General features: G+C 35.6%; 1 pseudogene; it reads left to right on the forward strand.

The window, feature by feature from the left end:
• Positions 1–258: 258 nt before the first annotated feature.
• On the forward strand, positions 259–8,734 carry LOC149775914 (potassium voltage-gated channel protein Shaw pseudogene; annotated as a pseudogene).
• Positions 8,735–11,021: the final 2,287 nt, after the last annotated feature.

Genomic DNA, 11,021 nt, shown 5'->3' on the forward strand with positions numbered 1-11,021 from the left:
TACTGGCTAAACAAGAGCTTATGCATTTGTCTGTTCATGGACACAAAGGGACGCTGCTTTGTTAACCATCGATTCATACGCCAACATTGTCTTTAAGGGAAGAAAACGATTTTCATACAACCAAATAGTTCAGTTTAAAAGAGGGTTAACATCGTACTATTTGTTCCAAGTATATTTTTTAAATTGGTGTTTGCTGATTTAGGAAATATAATAATTCCGGTTAGAGAACAAAAGCTAAAACTGAATTCGAACTTCGTTATGGAGAAAATGAAAAAATCAGATATTCAAAAAGCAAATATTAATGGAAATTTAATCAAATCAAGGAAAACGAACTGCCAAAAGGGACAAAAAGTTGTATCGATAGCTTCGGATAACGACAGCACCGAGACGCACGACATAGTAACTCTGAATGTAGGGGGCATAAAGCATGAGACAAAAATATCAACCTTAGAAAAATTGCCAAACACACGACTCCACGCTATAGCGGAGACGGCAAGGACGACAGGAAAGCGGGACTTTTATTTCGACAGGAATCCTTATATATTTGTCTTTATTCTTAATTATTACCGAATCGGACAATTACACATGCCAAGCGATATTTGTGGACCCCTTGTCAAGGCTGAAATCGACTACTGGGAGTTGGATGAAAAGGACATTCAGCAATGTTGTTGGGTAAATTACATTAGTTACGAGGACACGGAGGAGATGCTAAAATCGTTTGAAAGTGATGAAGAGGAACTATATAGAGATGTTTATACTGACGAATGGTCTTCCTTCTGGACTCGGACCAGACCCAAACTATGGAAGGCAATCCAGGACCCGTATAGTTCCAAGAGAGCACTGGTAATCAGTTTGATACAATCACTCTAACCCGTCCCAGGCGTTTTTATAAATAAACTTAATTTAATCCCGAATACAACTTGTAATTTCCGCACATTAAAACAATATTTGTGATATATATCAGTAATTAATAAAAAAAATTACGGATATCTCTAAATCTCAAGGATTAATATCGACTTTTGGCCATACATTATGCCATTTTCTAGCATTGTTTATCTCTTATCCACTGTTCCAATGTTACTATACTACGTTATCGGCATTAGGTTATATTTAAGCTTATCTCACCAGATTCTTGGAAACATAATTAGGGTTTTCTATGGCTGAGATTTTATTATTGATATTTTAGCTTTATATGTTTGAAATACCACAGCAGCATATTGTTTTTGTTGTTGTTTTTGAAGGGTTTAACGCCATTTTCAGCACAAGATATGATATAAGGGCGGTCAGTATAACTGCTGGAGAAAGTACCCTGGAAACCCCGGGTAGAACCAACTACCCACGACAGCATTAAAATGTCAAAGTTTGAAGGAATTCCTTTAAATCTAAAAGTTATCAGATTCTTTATCGTTTCCTTTTCTTGGTCTTCAATAGACTACTACTGATTGATGATTAACTGCTTCTTTTGCTCAGCTAATACAAGGATATGTTGCTTCCAACTAAACATATCAATAATGGACACAATAGCAATCTAACTTATATAGCCTTTATTGCCTAACTGTAGTGTTAAATTCAGCTTGATGACGTTTAAAAAATAGGGACTAGAACACATAATCAACGACATCTGAGTCTTCCATAACTTATAAACATATAAACAAATCTTCTTAACTGGCGATGAGAGAGAGAGAGAGAGAGAGAGAGAGAGAGAGAGAGAATTGGATCTGGTACATTTATGTATAACTTGTCTAACATAGTGTAATATATTTGGAGTATGCGCAATTGGTCATAGCGCACCGTTTTAAGGAATTCTTAGATTTGTGTGATTACTTGTCTGATTATTGGAATTTGGTGCAATGGAAATATTCTCTAGCACGAAATAATTAGCCAATTACTTGGAGCAAACGTCACGGAGTGAAATGTTAGTTTGTTTCCATCATGCCATATTTGACTTGTTGATTTGGTTTTATTATATTTAGCACAGACTATTCGTTCGCAATTGAGAAAGAAAGACATATCATATAAAAAAAATATAAAAAATATTAGGTGTTAGAGAGCCTGTAAATGTTTCATTTATTTTTCGTGACCGTTAGTCTGCGAAAGTACATCTTTTTATTTGCTCTTGAGAAAGATGTTTAATTTGAGTGCATTATGTTTAGCCAACACTGAATATTTTTCTCGGATGTAAAATACACCGATGATACAGACAAGAAAATGAAATTGATGAGAGGGCTCACAGGAGCATATAAGTGGAGTGAGAAGAAGTGTGTTACATTTTGTCGACACGTGGTAGCTAGATCTGGGCCAAATCACAGGGGCTCGTTACAAAGAAAATTAGGAGTACCCGTCAATGAATCAAGGGATGTGGGTCTAACCAGTAACAATATAACAGAAGTGAAGACACCAGTCCACACCCCTCGGTAGTTCCAACCCTCTGCTAGTTTATCTCAGTTGCGTCTGCTAATTTCCAACTTAAGCCAGTCGTAATCAAGAATAGTTCAATTTTCCAAACATCTCAACGCACTTCGTTCAGTTTGTGATATATTGGAGAAAATGCAATAATTGTTCGCCGATTTTAACGTCTGGACAAGTAATGTCCCCGGCAGTGCCGTTTCCATTCGGATAGTCTTGGATCTCACCACTGACCGAAATATAAGATCCGAACAACCTCGAGTACGCAGTAAATATCGTTAATGTACACTGCAATGCGTTTTAATTTTGGTGCAAAAACAAATATTGATTTTGGTAAATTTGGTATTGGTTGCTGGTTTCATTGTTGCATAGTACATTTTTAACTCATGTTTGAAAATACAAGTCAATACTTATTGTAAGTACTTAAAAAGTTAAAAATGTTGTTTTTGTTGTTGCCTGTATATTTACTTCAAAGAAAATGGATGAGCAGCAGTTGTTAGTTGCGAAGATGACACAATAAAATATATATTTCCTTGCTATCGTCTGCTTGCATTTAATGCTGAACTACAGACTCGAGGACGTTCAGATCTTACCTTTCGGTCGATGGTGAAATCCAGGACTATCCGTGATTATTACGTTTGGTTGGGCATAAGACAAAATGTCAAGCGGGTTGAGATACAAAAGCCGCGCAGTTAGAACTATATTGAGTTGCGCCCATCGGCTGAATGCATAGTGTGATTCTAGTGAGTTGATTATGAGATGAAAGATGTTTATTTTTTCTGTTGTCGTGAATAACTTGTTTTTAATTAATTACGTGCAGTATTAGATCAGAACATTTTTAGAAGTTGTTTGCTGCTTGAAACCAGAATTTATTAAATTAAATATATATGTTTGATTTGTGCTGCGAGCGAAGCCGAGCTAAAATGATAAGGGAAGGTGGTGGTTTTATGTATGATTGTTTGGAGGTTAGTGGACTGTATTTTCTTGTCCATGTAGAGTTAGTACTTGTGGTGAACAGCTGATTGATGGCAGAGTTAAGTCTAGCGTTTGTCTGTGGATAACAATATGTGTCACACCAGTTGTGCGTTTAGGTCATGGATGACTTGTTTTTGAGGTTCGTAAGAGACGTGTTGTTCTCTGAAGAACGCATTCTCTAACCTCGTTGTACACAGGAAGGTTCGTGTATTATATTTTCATTGACCTGCTAGCGACTTACCAGTTGGAAATTGCTTCTTACAGTGTATTTAAAAATTAGTCTCTACAATCTTGACAAACAGATTGGTCCTGTATGGTTTCTGTCATGCATAGTTTGAATGGTCTACTTGGATGGAATAGTATCCATTTGGGAAGTTCTGAAGGACAATTCATAGCACTAGTTAATTAATTAGCAGCATGAAGTATAGTTGAATCGTTTGTGTTCGTTTATATGATAGTGTTCCAAACGTTTGCATTTGGCAGTATGTTCTCTAATGGCTTTGTTAGGTCTCTGTAGGATTGTGCATCAGTAATGAGTTTAATTGTAAGAAGATATGATCAGCTGACTGAGACTGAGTCAAAAAAATATTGTGCACAGGTGCACAAAGGTCTATTGGGAGTCGTGTATCATGGTGCAAACGCAAACTCCAGACCTGAGTTTTTGGGGCAAACGGAAATAGTACTGTGTTACATTTTGTTGTCTTGTTGTTAGAGACCTATGTGTAGAGAAGTCTTTCCAGCAGCGAATTCCGAGGATTGTTATGAGAGAGCTTGAATCCGAATAACTTGTTGGAACAATTTCATGTTGGATTCAGCTTGTTAATTTGTGTTTATTGTTGACATCTAGTTTACTTTTAAGCAATTAGTGATTCAAGGAAGTCCAAGTCCATTGATTCAGAGTTTTGTTTTAATCATGTTTTGCAATAATTAATTGGGTTGCTGATTGATTTTGGTGAAAGTCATCAATTTTGATTCGACCACAGAAGAGTGACGTTTTAGTCACTGGAGGTCCTGTGATCCTTTTCAAGGCGACAGTAGTGTAATACATTTTGGTTATGCACATTTGACTACAGTGCCCCGTTTTAAGGAATTCGTTGATTTTTGTGATTATTTGTCTGATTATTGTAATTCAGTACATTGGAAATATTCCTTGGCCCGAAATAATTAGTCGATTACTAGGACCAAACGTCAGGGAATGAAGTTTTAGTGAGTTTTCATAATGCCATGGTTCACTAGTAGTGAATTCACCTCAAAACAGAATGAGTGTCCCTGGAATAACATAGTACCTATTAAAATATAGTGGTGTACATTGGTGGTATGACTGCAGTGGTAGTATTTACGGTAGGAAACCAGTAAGTTACACAAACGAATAAATAAGAAGGCAATCGGTAGATACCGTTTATGTCGCCATGGTGGCAAATGCTATGCAGTTGTACTGATTCTTCTTGGTTTAAGATAATATGCTTACGCTGTAATGTTAATTCTAGGAGTAAGAGTATTTCATTCTCGCAATGATAAGTTTGCTTATATGAATAATTTAATAAATATATGATGATACAGGTAATAGGTCATTTTGGCTTATGGATACATTTTCACATAGAATTGAGTTGGAGACCAGTAAGTATTATTTTGCTTAAAACTACCAAAGGAAGTCTACTGACCATGTCAAGCACCTTTCTTATAAATCTGCATCACATTAGTTTCCAAAAATATGTAGGAAGCAATCTCGCCAGTGTTCCCATAGTACATGTAATTGATAGTTCACACACATTTTAAAGGTATACAAATCGTATAGTTCACTTATCCCAAAATGATATGTAATTCTTCATAGAAGTAAATTGGATGCTCCTTACACTAAAATAATAAAGGTCGGTTTTCTGTAACAATTTGGTACTTATGTAATTGAACTTCATTCATTCATTCAAAGAACGTTTACCGTTCTATTTCCTTTTCTTTCGTTCCTCCTTTATTTTCTTTATACTGCGTTATTACGTGATCCATCCATCCATCCATCCATCCATCCATCTATCTATCTATCTATCTATCTATCTATCTATCATTTACATACACAGTACAACATGATGGCTCAAGGCTCGATCACTTGTACACAAAACATATCTGAAATAATTTGCTCTTTCCAAATGAAAAACAGTATCAAGTTGAAAATGGAAAAGTTTGAAAAGAGTTTTAGATGTTCGACTCAATTATACTGTGTCAGGCTTTTTTGGTTACTATGCATATTTCCTAATTTATTCACCATATGTATCTTAAGGAATTTCTAATGAATCTGTTGCAGTAATGAATTAGGCAATATGAAGATATTTGAAGGCCATTGGTGTTCATGCAATACAATTATGACAGATTCATTGGAACAAAATGACTATTAATTGTTGAGTAATAAAATACCCTGCATTGAAATCAACGTAACATATGTTTTGGTCACTTATATTTCCAAAACCTTAACCGTAATGATTTATTAAAACGTGTGATAATTGTCTATTTGTACCAGCTTACCTACCCGCGTATCTTTCTACCCTCTCTGCGTTCAACGTACAAAGAGATGTTGATTTTGTTATTGCATTTTATAGTCTTTCATTTATTATATTCATCCATTTGTTATTACATTTTGTTTGTCTTTCTTTCAACATTTGATTATATTTCATCTCCCTCTCAGTTGATTCTAATAGTAATCGGTGAATATGTTGCTGATCAAATACAGAACATAAACATGCCTTGAATTCTACACGGTATTTCCGCCTCTTTAAGTATTAAACGTCATTTCAAGTTCTCCATCATATTTATCCAGCTTCGATAAAACGTTATTTTCCTGATATAAACATTCTGATCTTTGGAAATAATTTGTGTTTATTAATTAGGAATACATATATTCCATTCTTATTTGACAATCCATAGATTTACCTTACCTATTTATCAAATTCGGTATAGAGCATTTCGACTAAACATATCACCACACAATAAAAGCTTACTCGCCGTGAAAAGCCTCAGGAAAAACTTCGCCTGTTTTTTTGTCGATGAAACAAATGAAGAAAACGCTATATTCATGTCGAAAACATGACAGTGTATAAGTGACGGATTGATGTCAGACATCAGCTTAAATGCAGCACATGTAATCTTGACTTGTTCATTCATTTTATTTAGGACAGTTTTAACCTTTATGATAGTAAGGAAACACAGTCTAGCACACATCCGTGCACCTTTTAATTACTTATCATTCTTGACATTCGCAATATTAGTCTCTTTAAAATTCCACTTAGAAGGCAGTTAACTCTGGAATAGATAATTGTGCTATATGCTTTAACTTGTGGAATTCCTTGATTATTGTCCATGACTGTCTCTTTCATCAACCAGTCCATTGCCAGGAGATACAAGAAAGGGGAAAGGATAGATCCTTCTTTCACTCTTATCCTAATCTTGAAGTTGTCTATTGCTTTGTCTCCACAAATGACTCAGCATCTATCTATCTATCTAGATGTCGAAAAAGACCCTTTCAATCAAGCAAAGAAATGTTCATCTTATTCGCAATTTCTACAACAAACGTGTGACACGCACTAGTGAAAATACCATTCTGATCATTTAAATAGTTATGTTGGAGAAATGTTTATATCTTTTCGCAGAGATAATGATTCAGGCTATGACAAGTGCCTTCTTGAGTCATATCACTAATATATAGTAATGTATCCTCTGCATCCATGGACACTCCGGAATATTTCAAAGACTTTGTGAAAATTACTTACAGATGAAATGAAAGCAGAGAGGGCATAGAAATAACCTATGTGGTACGGCTATGGACATTTAGTTAGAAACACTATCTCGCTAACTAACATCTTTTTATATATTATTAACCTTGGATAAACCCCTCAACAATGAGAATTTCTAGAATTATTTGTTGAGAAATGTTACGTAGAACATCATCAAAAGTTGATAGTAGGTATACAAATAAAATTCCAATTATTCTCCTGTTTTGTATTCTTGCGTCATATACAGTGATAGAGAACGCTCGCCTCTTCATCACAAACCCTATCAAATTGACAATCCATTAAGAAAAGAAGACAATACAGATCAATATTAGACGTGAACCTGAATATTCGCACAAATATGTACTGGATATTACAACATTGTTTTCCGAAAGTATCCATTTCTTCCTTTCTTCTGTTCGTGCATTCTTTCTTTCACACAAGACTCGTATATTTTTTCTTCTATATAATTGTCTTCTCTTACATTTTTTCATTCATACTTTCAGACCTTTGCCATTGTTTCCTTAATGGTCGTCCTCCTATCCATTACTGTTTTTGTGGTGGAGACCTTGCCGACGTTTGATGACATTTTTATGCATGCTCCTGACAGTTCCCGGAACATCACTAGCAAGGATCTACGGCACGAGTTCGACATTTTCACTGATACTTCTCCAACAGACATTTTACTACTGATCGATAACATCTGTAACTTATTTTTTGTTATCGAGCTGATTGTTAAAATTTTGGCTTCACCCAACAGACTGAAGTTTCTACGGTCACCAAGTACACTTATTGACTTGTTCTCTCTCATACCCTACTACATAGGAGTAATGATCGTCATGCTTCACCCAGATCCGATCAAAATTTTGAATATCATCCAGGTACTTTTCTCGACACGAATTCTCAGAATATTTCGATTATTTGAGCTAATGAAGCATTTCCTTGCATTGAAGATTTTGATGTACACCATTGCTGCCAGTACTAAGGAGCTGCTTTTGTTACTGATAGTTGTTCTAATTGGAGTTATAATATTTGCGTGTGTTGAGTATTATATGGAATTATTTTCGGGAATTGAAACAGATATAGAACATATACCGATTGCATGTTGGTGGGCAATTATTACTATGACTACAATTGGGTACGGTGACATTGTGCCGAAGTCCGTATTGGGTTATATCGTAGGCGCATGTTGTGCTATCAGCGGTATTTTAGTCATAGCACTATCTGTACCAGTCATTGTAAATAATTTTACAGTTTATTATTTGCATGCTCAGGCTAGAGATAAACTCAGAAAAATGAAAAAGAGGAGCGAACAGGCACAGAAATGGAGACGTTTGAATGAAGGCATGAAAGAAAATTTGAACAAAAAGAGCATTTTTGGAATATTCCTGCGAGAAAGAAAATCGAATGCCGTTGAAGCATTCACAGCAGAGGAATCAAATTCTGGTAGACATAATAAGACATTTTTCTCAATGACCAAAATTCAACCACTGAGAACCGTTCAAGAAACGGATATAGATAGTGGCACCTGCAGCGGTCAAAGAGAGGTGAAAAAAACTAAGCTAGAAACACTGTTAGGGACAGAGATCCAGTCATAAACAATATAAACAATGCTCGCAAGAGGGATCGAGGAAACACCACTAAAGTCTGATCATTTCAGAGGGGATGGTGAAAAATACTTCAAAGTTAGTGGCCAAAGGTTGAGCTAATACGTACGACTAACTTACTCTGACCTTAAACTTAATGCTTGCTCAATCTTAAATTTCGAGGCAGTATGGGAAAGCGCCTGACAAACCATTATGCTACTGACATTTACCATTTTGAACCGGTGTACCATATCTGAAGCTCATTGCATGAATTTTTAAAAATATATTTTTGCCCATAGATAAGAATTTTAATTCAATAAATGTTTTAATGAATTGCGATATATGATAAGTATAATCAGTTTATGGTATCATGAATGAAGTGTTAAGGTATAAACGTCCAAATGGATGGTATTTTCACCCTGATGAACAACAATGGTGTAATTGCTTTACAGACTTTAATATAATTACTGATAGTACAAACAGTAATAATGCTACGCAAAATATAATCATCAATTCGCGTGTTCATGTGTGTGTATATTTATGTTTGACTGAGAAACAAGTCATTTGCTTTGACCGTTTTTGTTTGAACGAGTGTGCATGAAAACTTATATAACGTAGGGAGAAAGTCGTGAAAGAATAAAAAACCTTATTCACTCCTATACAATTGCTTGACATTTGATGCGTTGTTATGTAGACAACCATTTTTGTTTTCAGCGTTAGTCATTATGATTTGTTGTTTTTGTTTGTTTTCTCTCTGTCGTTCAGTCTGTCTCTTTCTTGACAATCAAGATGTTACGTTGTATAGACGTTAACTGACCGCCTACTATATCAAGTAATCTAGCTGTATAGTAAGGTTTACCACTTTTTTGCTTCTTCTTTATATATGTGTGTCTATATGTTATGATTCAACATTATGAAATAAAAATTATAGTTCTAGAAAGCGTAACTATCGGTTGGTATTAGTGCCTTAAAAGTATTAGCTTCGAATGATTTTAACTACCAAAACTCACCCTTAACCCCTTGAGTCCAGAATCGTCCCATATTGACCATACTCATATCCTTGCTACTTCAAAAAGTTTTGCGAAGATCACGTGTCGACATTAGAGACATCACATGATGTCACTTTTGAACAAGAGTCAAACACATATTCTGTTTTGTTCTGTTCTGTTCTGTTCTTTTCAGTTCCAGTCACTTCTGCATCTAACACTAACACGAGTTCTTATTTGAACATCGAGGATTCCCATAGAAGGGTTTCATAATATTACTGAAATAGAGGAAGGGATTGATACTGGCCTCAGAGAAAAGAAACATTCAAGCATTCAGGCAATGTAATTTTAAAGTTTTATTTAACTAGAGAGAGAGAGAGAGAGAGAAAGAGAAAGGAGGCGTTGGCTAGGTGGGTTAAAAAGCTTTAGCTCGTAAGAGAAAGACTTCAGATATTTTTTTTGACAGGCACACACACACACACAGAGAGAGAGAGAGAGAGAGAGAGAGAGAGAGAGAGAGAGAGAGAGAGAGAGAATGAATTATAGTGTTTCATTCTTCAGTAGTGAACATCAGCCCCTGCCACCCAATCCCTAAAGAGAATCGTAAAGGCAAGGATTACATTGAAGAATATTTGAAGGACACTGGTAAATGTCAACTGGCACTGTCTAAAGTACTTTTGAGAAGAATGAGAAGTAAGATCAAGTCATAGCAAGAACCATTAATTTGCTTTTAATGCATTTTAACTCTGGACATCGTTTATGACGCCCGTTTGATTGTACAATGCCGATAAGTATCACTCAGCTCATTGGGTCACTTAGCTCATACTGCATCCGAATCACTCAGCTCATTCAGTCAGTCAGCTCCTATTGCGTCCAATTCACTACAAGCACTGTGTAAATCGGGTCTTATTGGATCAAATTCATTCAAATCACTGACCAGTCTGCTTTTGTTTCATCCAATCAAGTAACTCATACATGTCCAATTGGTCTTATTGCATCATAATCACTCATTTGACTGAGCTTTTTAGCTGTTAACCTTGTAAATATTTTCATGTTTAGAAATTTTGATTTGCTGATTTGTATTTGCGTTTGAGACGTTTCTTATTATTAAATATGTTGATCTTTGAAATGGTGTTGTCTTGTTGTTTAATTGAATGTATATGAATATCTCCTTTCATAGTTCTGTCTTGATCATGTCCACGTTGCCAATTCTTAGAGATGTTTCCCATCACACCCATGCTTGAGGCATATAAAGCCGACCGTTTGCCAGCTTGGCAATCACTCCATTCGAAAGCAACGCCAGACACCGTACA

Source organism: Sinohyriopsis cumingii, chromosome 19 (assembly GCF_028554795.1).
Source record: "Sinohyriopsis cumingii isolate HCF-2022 chromosome 19, ASM2855479v2, whole genome shotgun sequence".
Lineage (NCBI taxonomy): Eukaryota > Metazoa > Mollusca > Bivalvia > Unionida > Unionidae > Sinohyriopsis > Sinohyriopsis cumingii.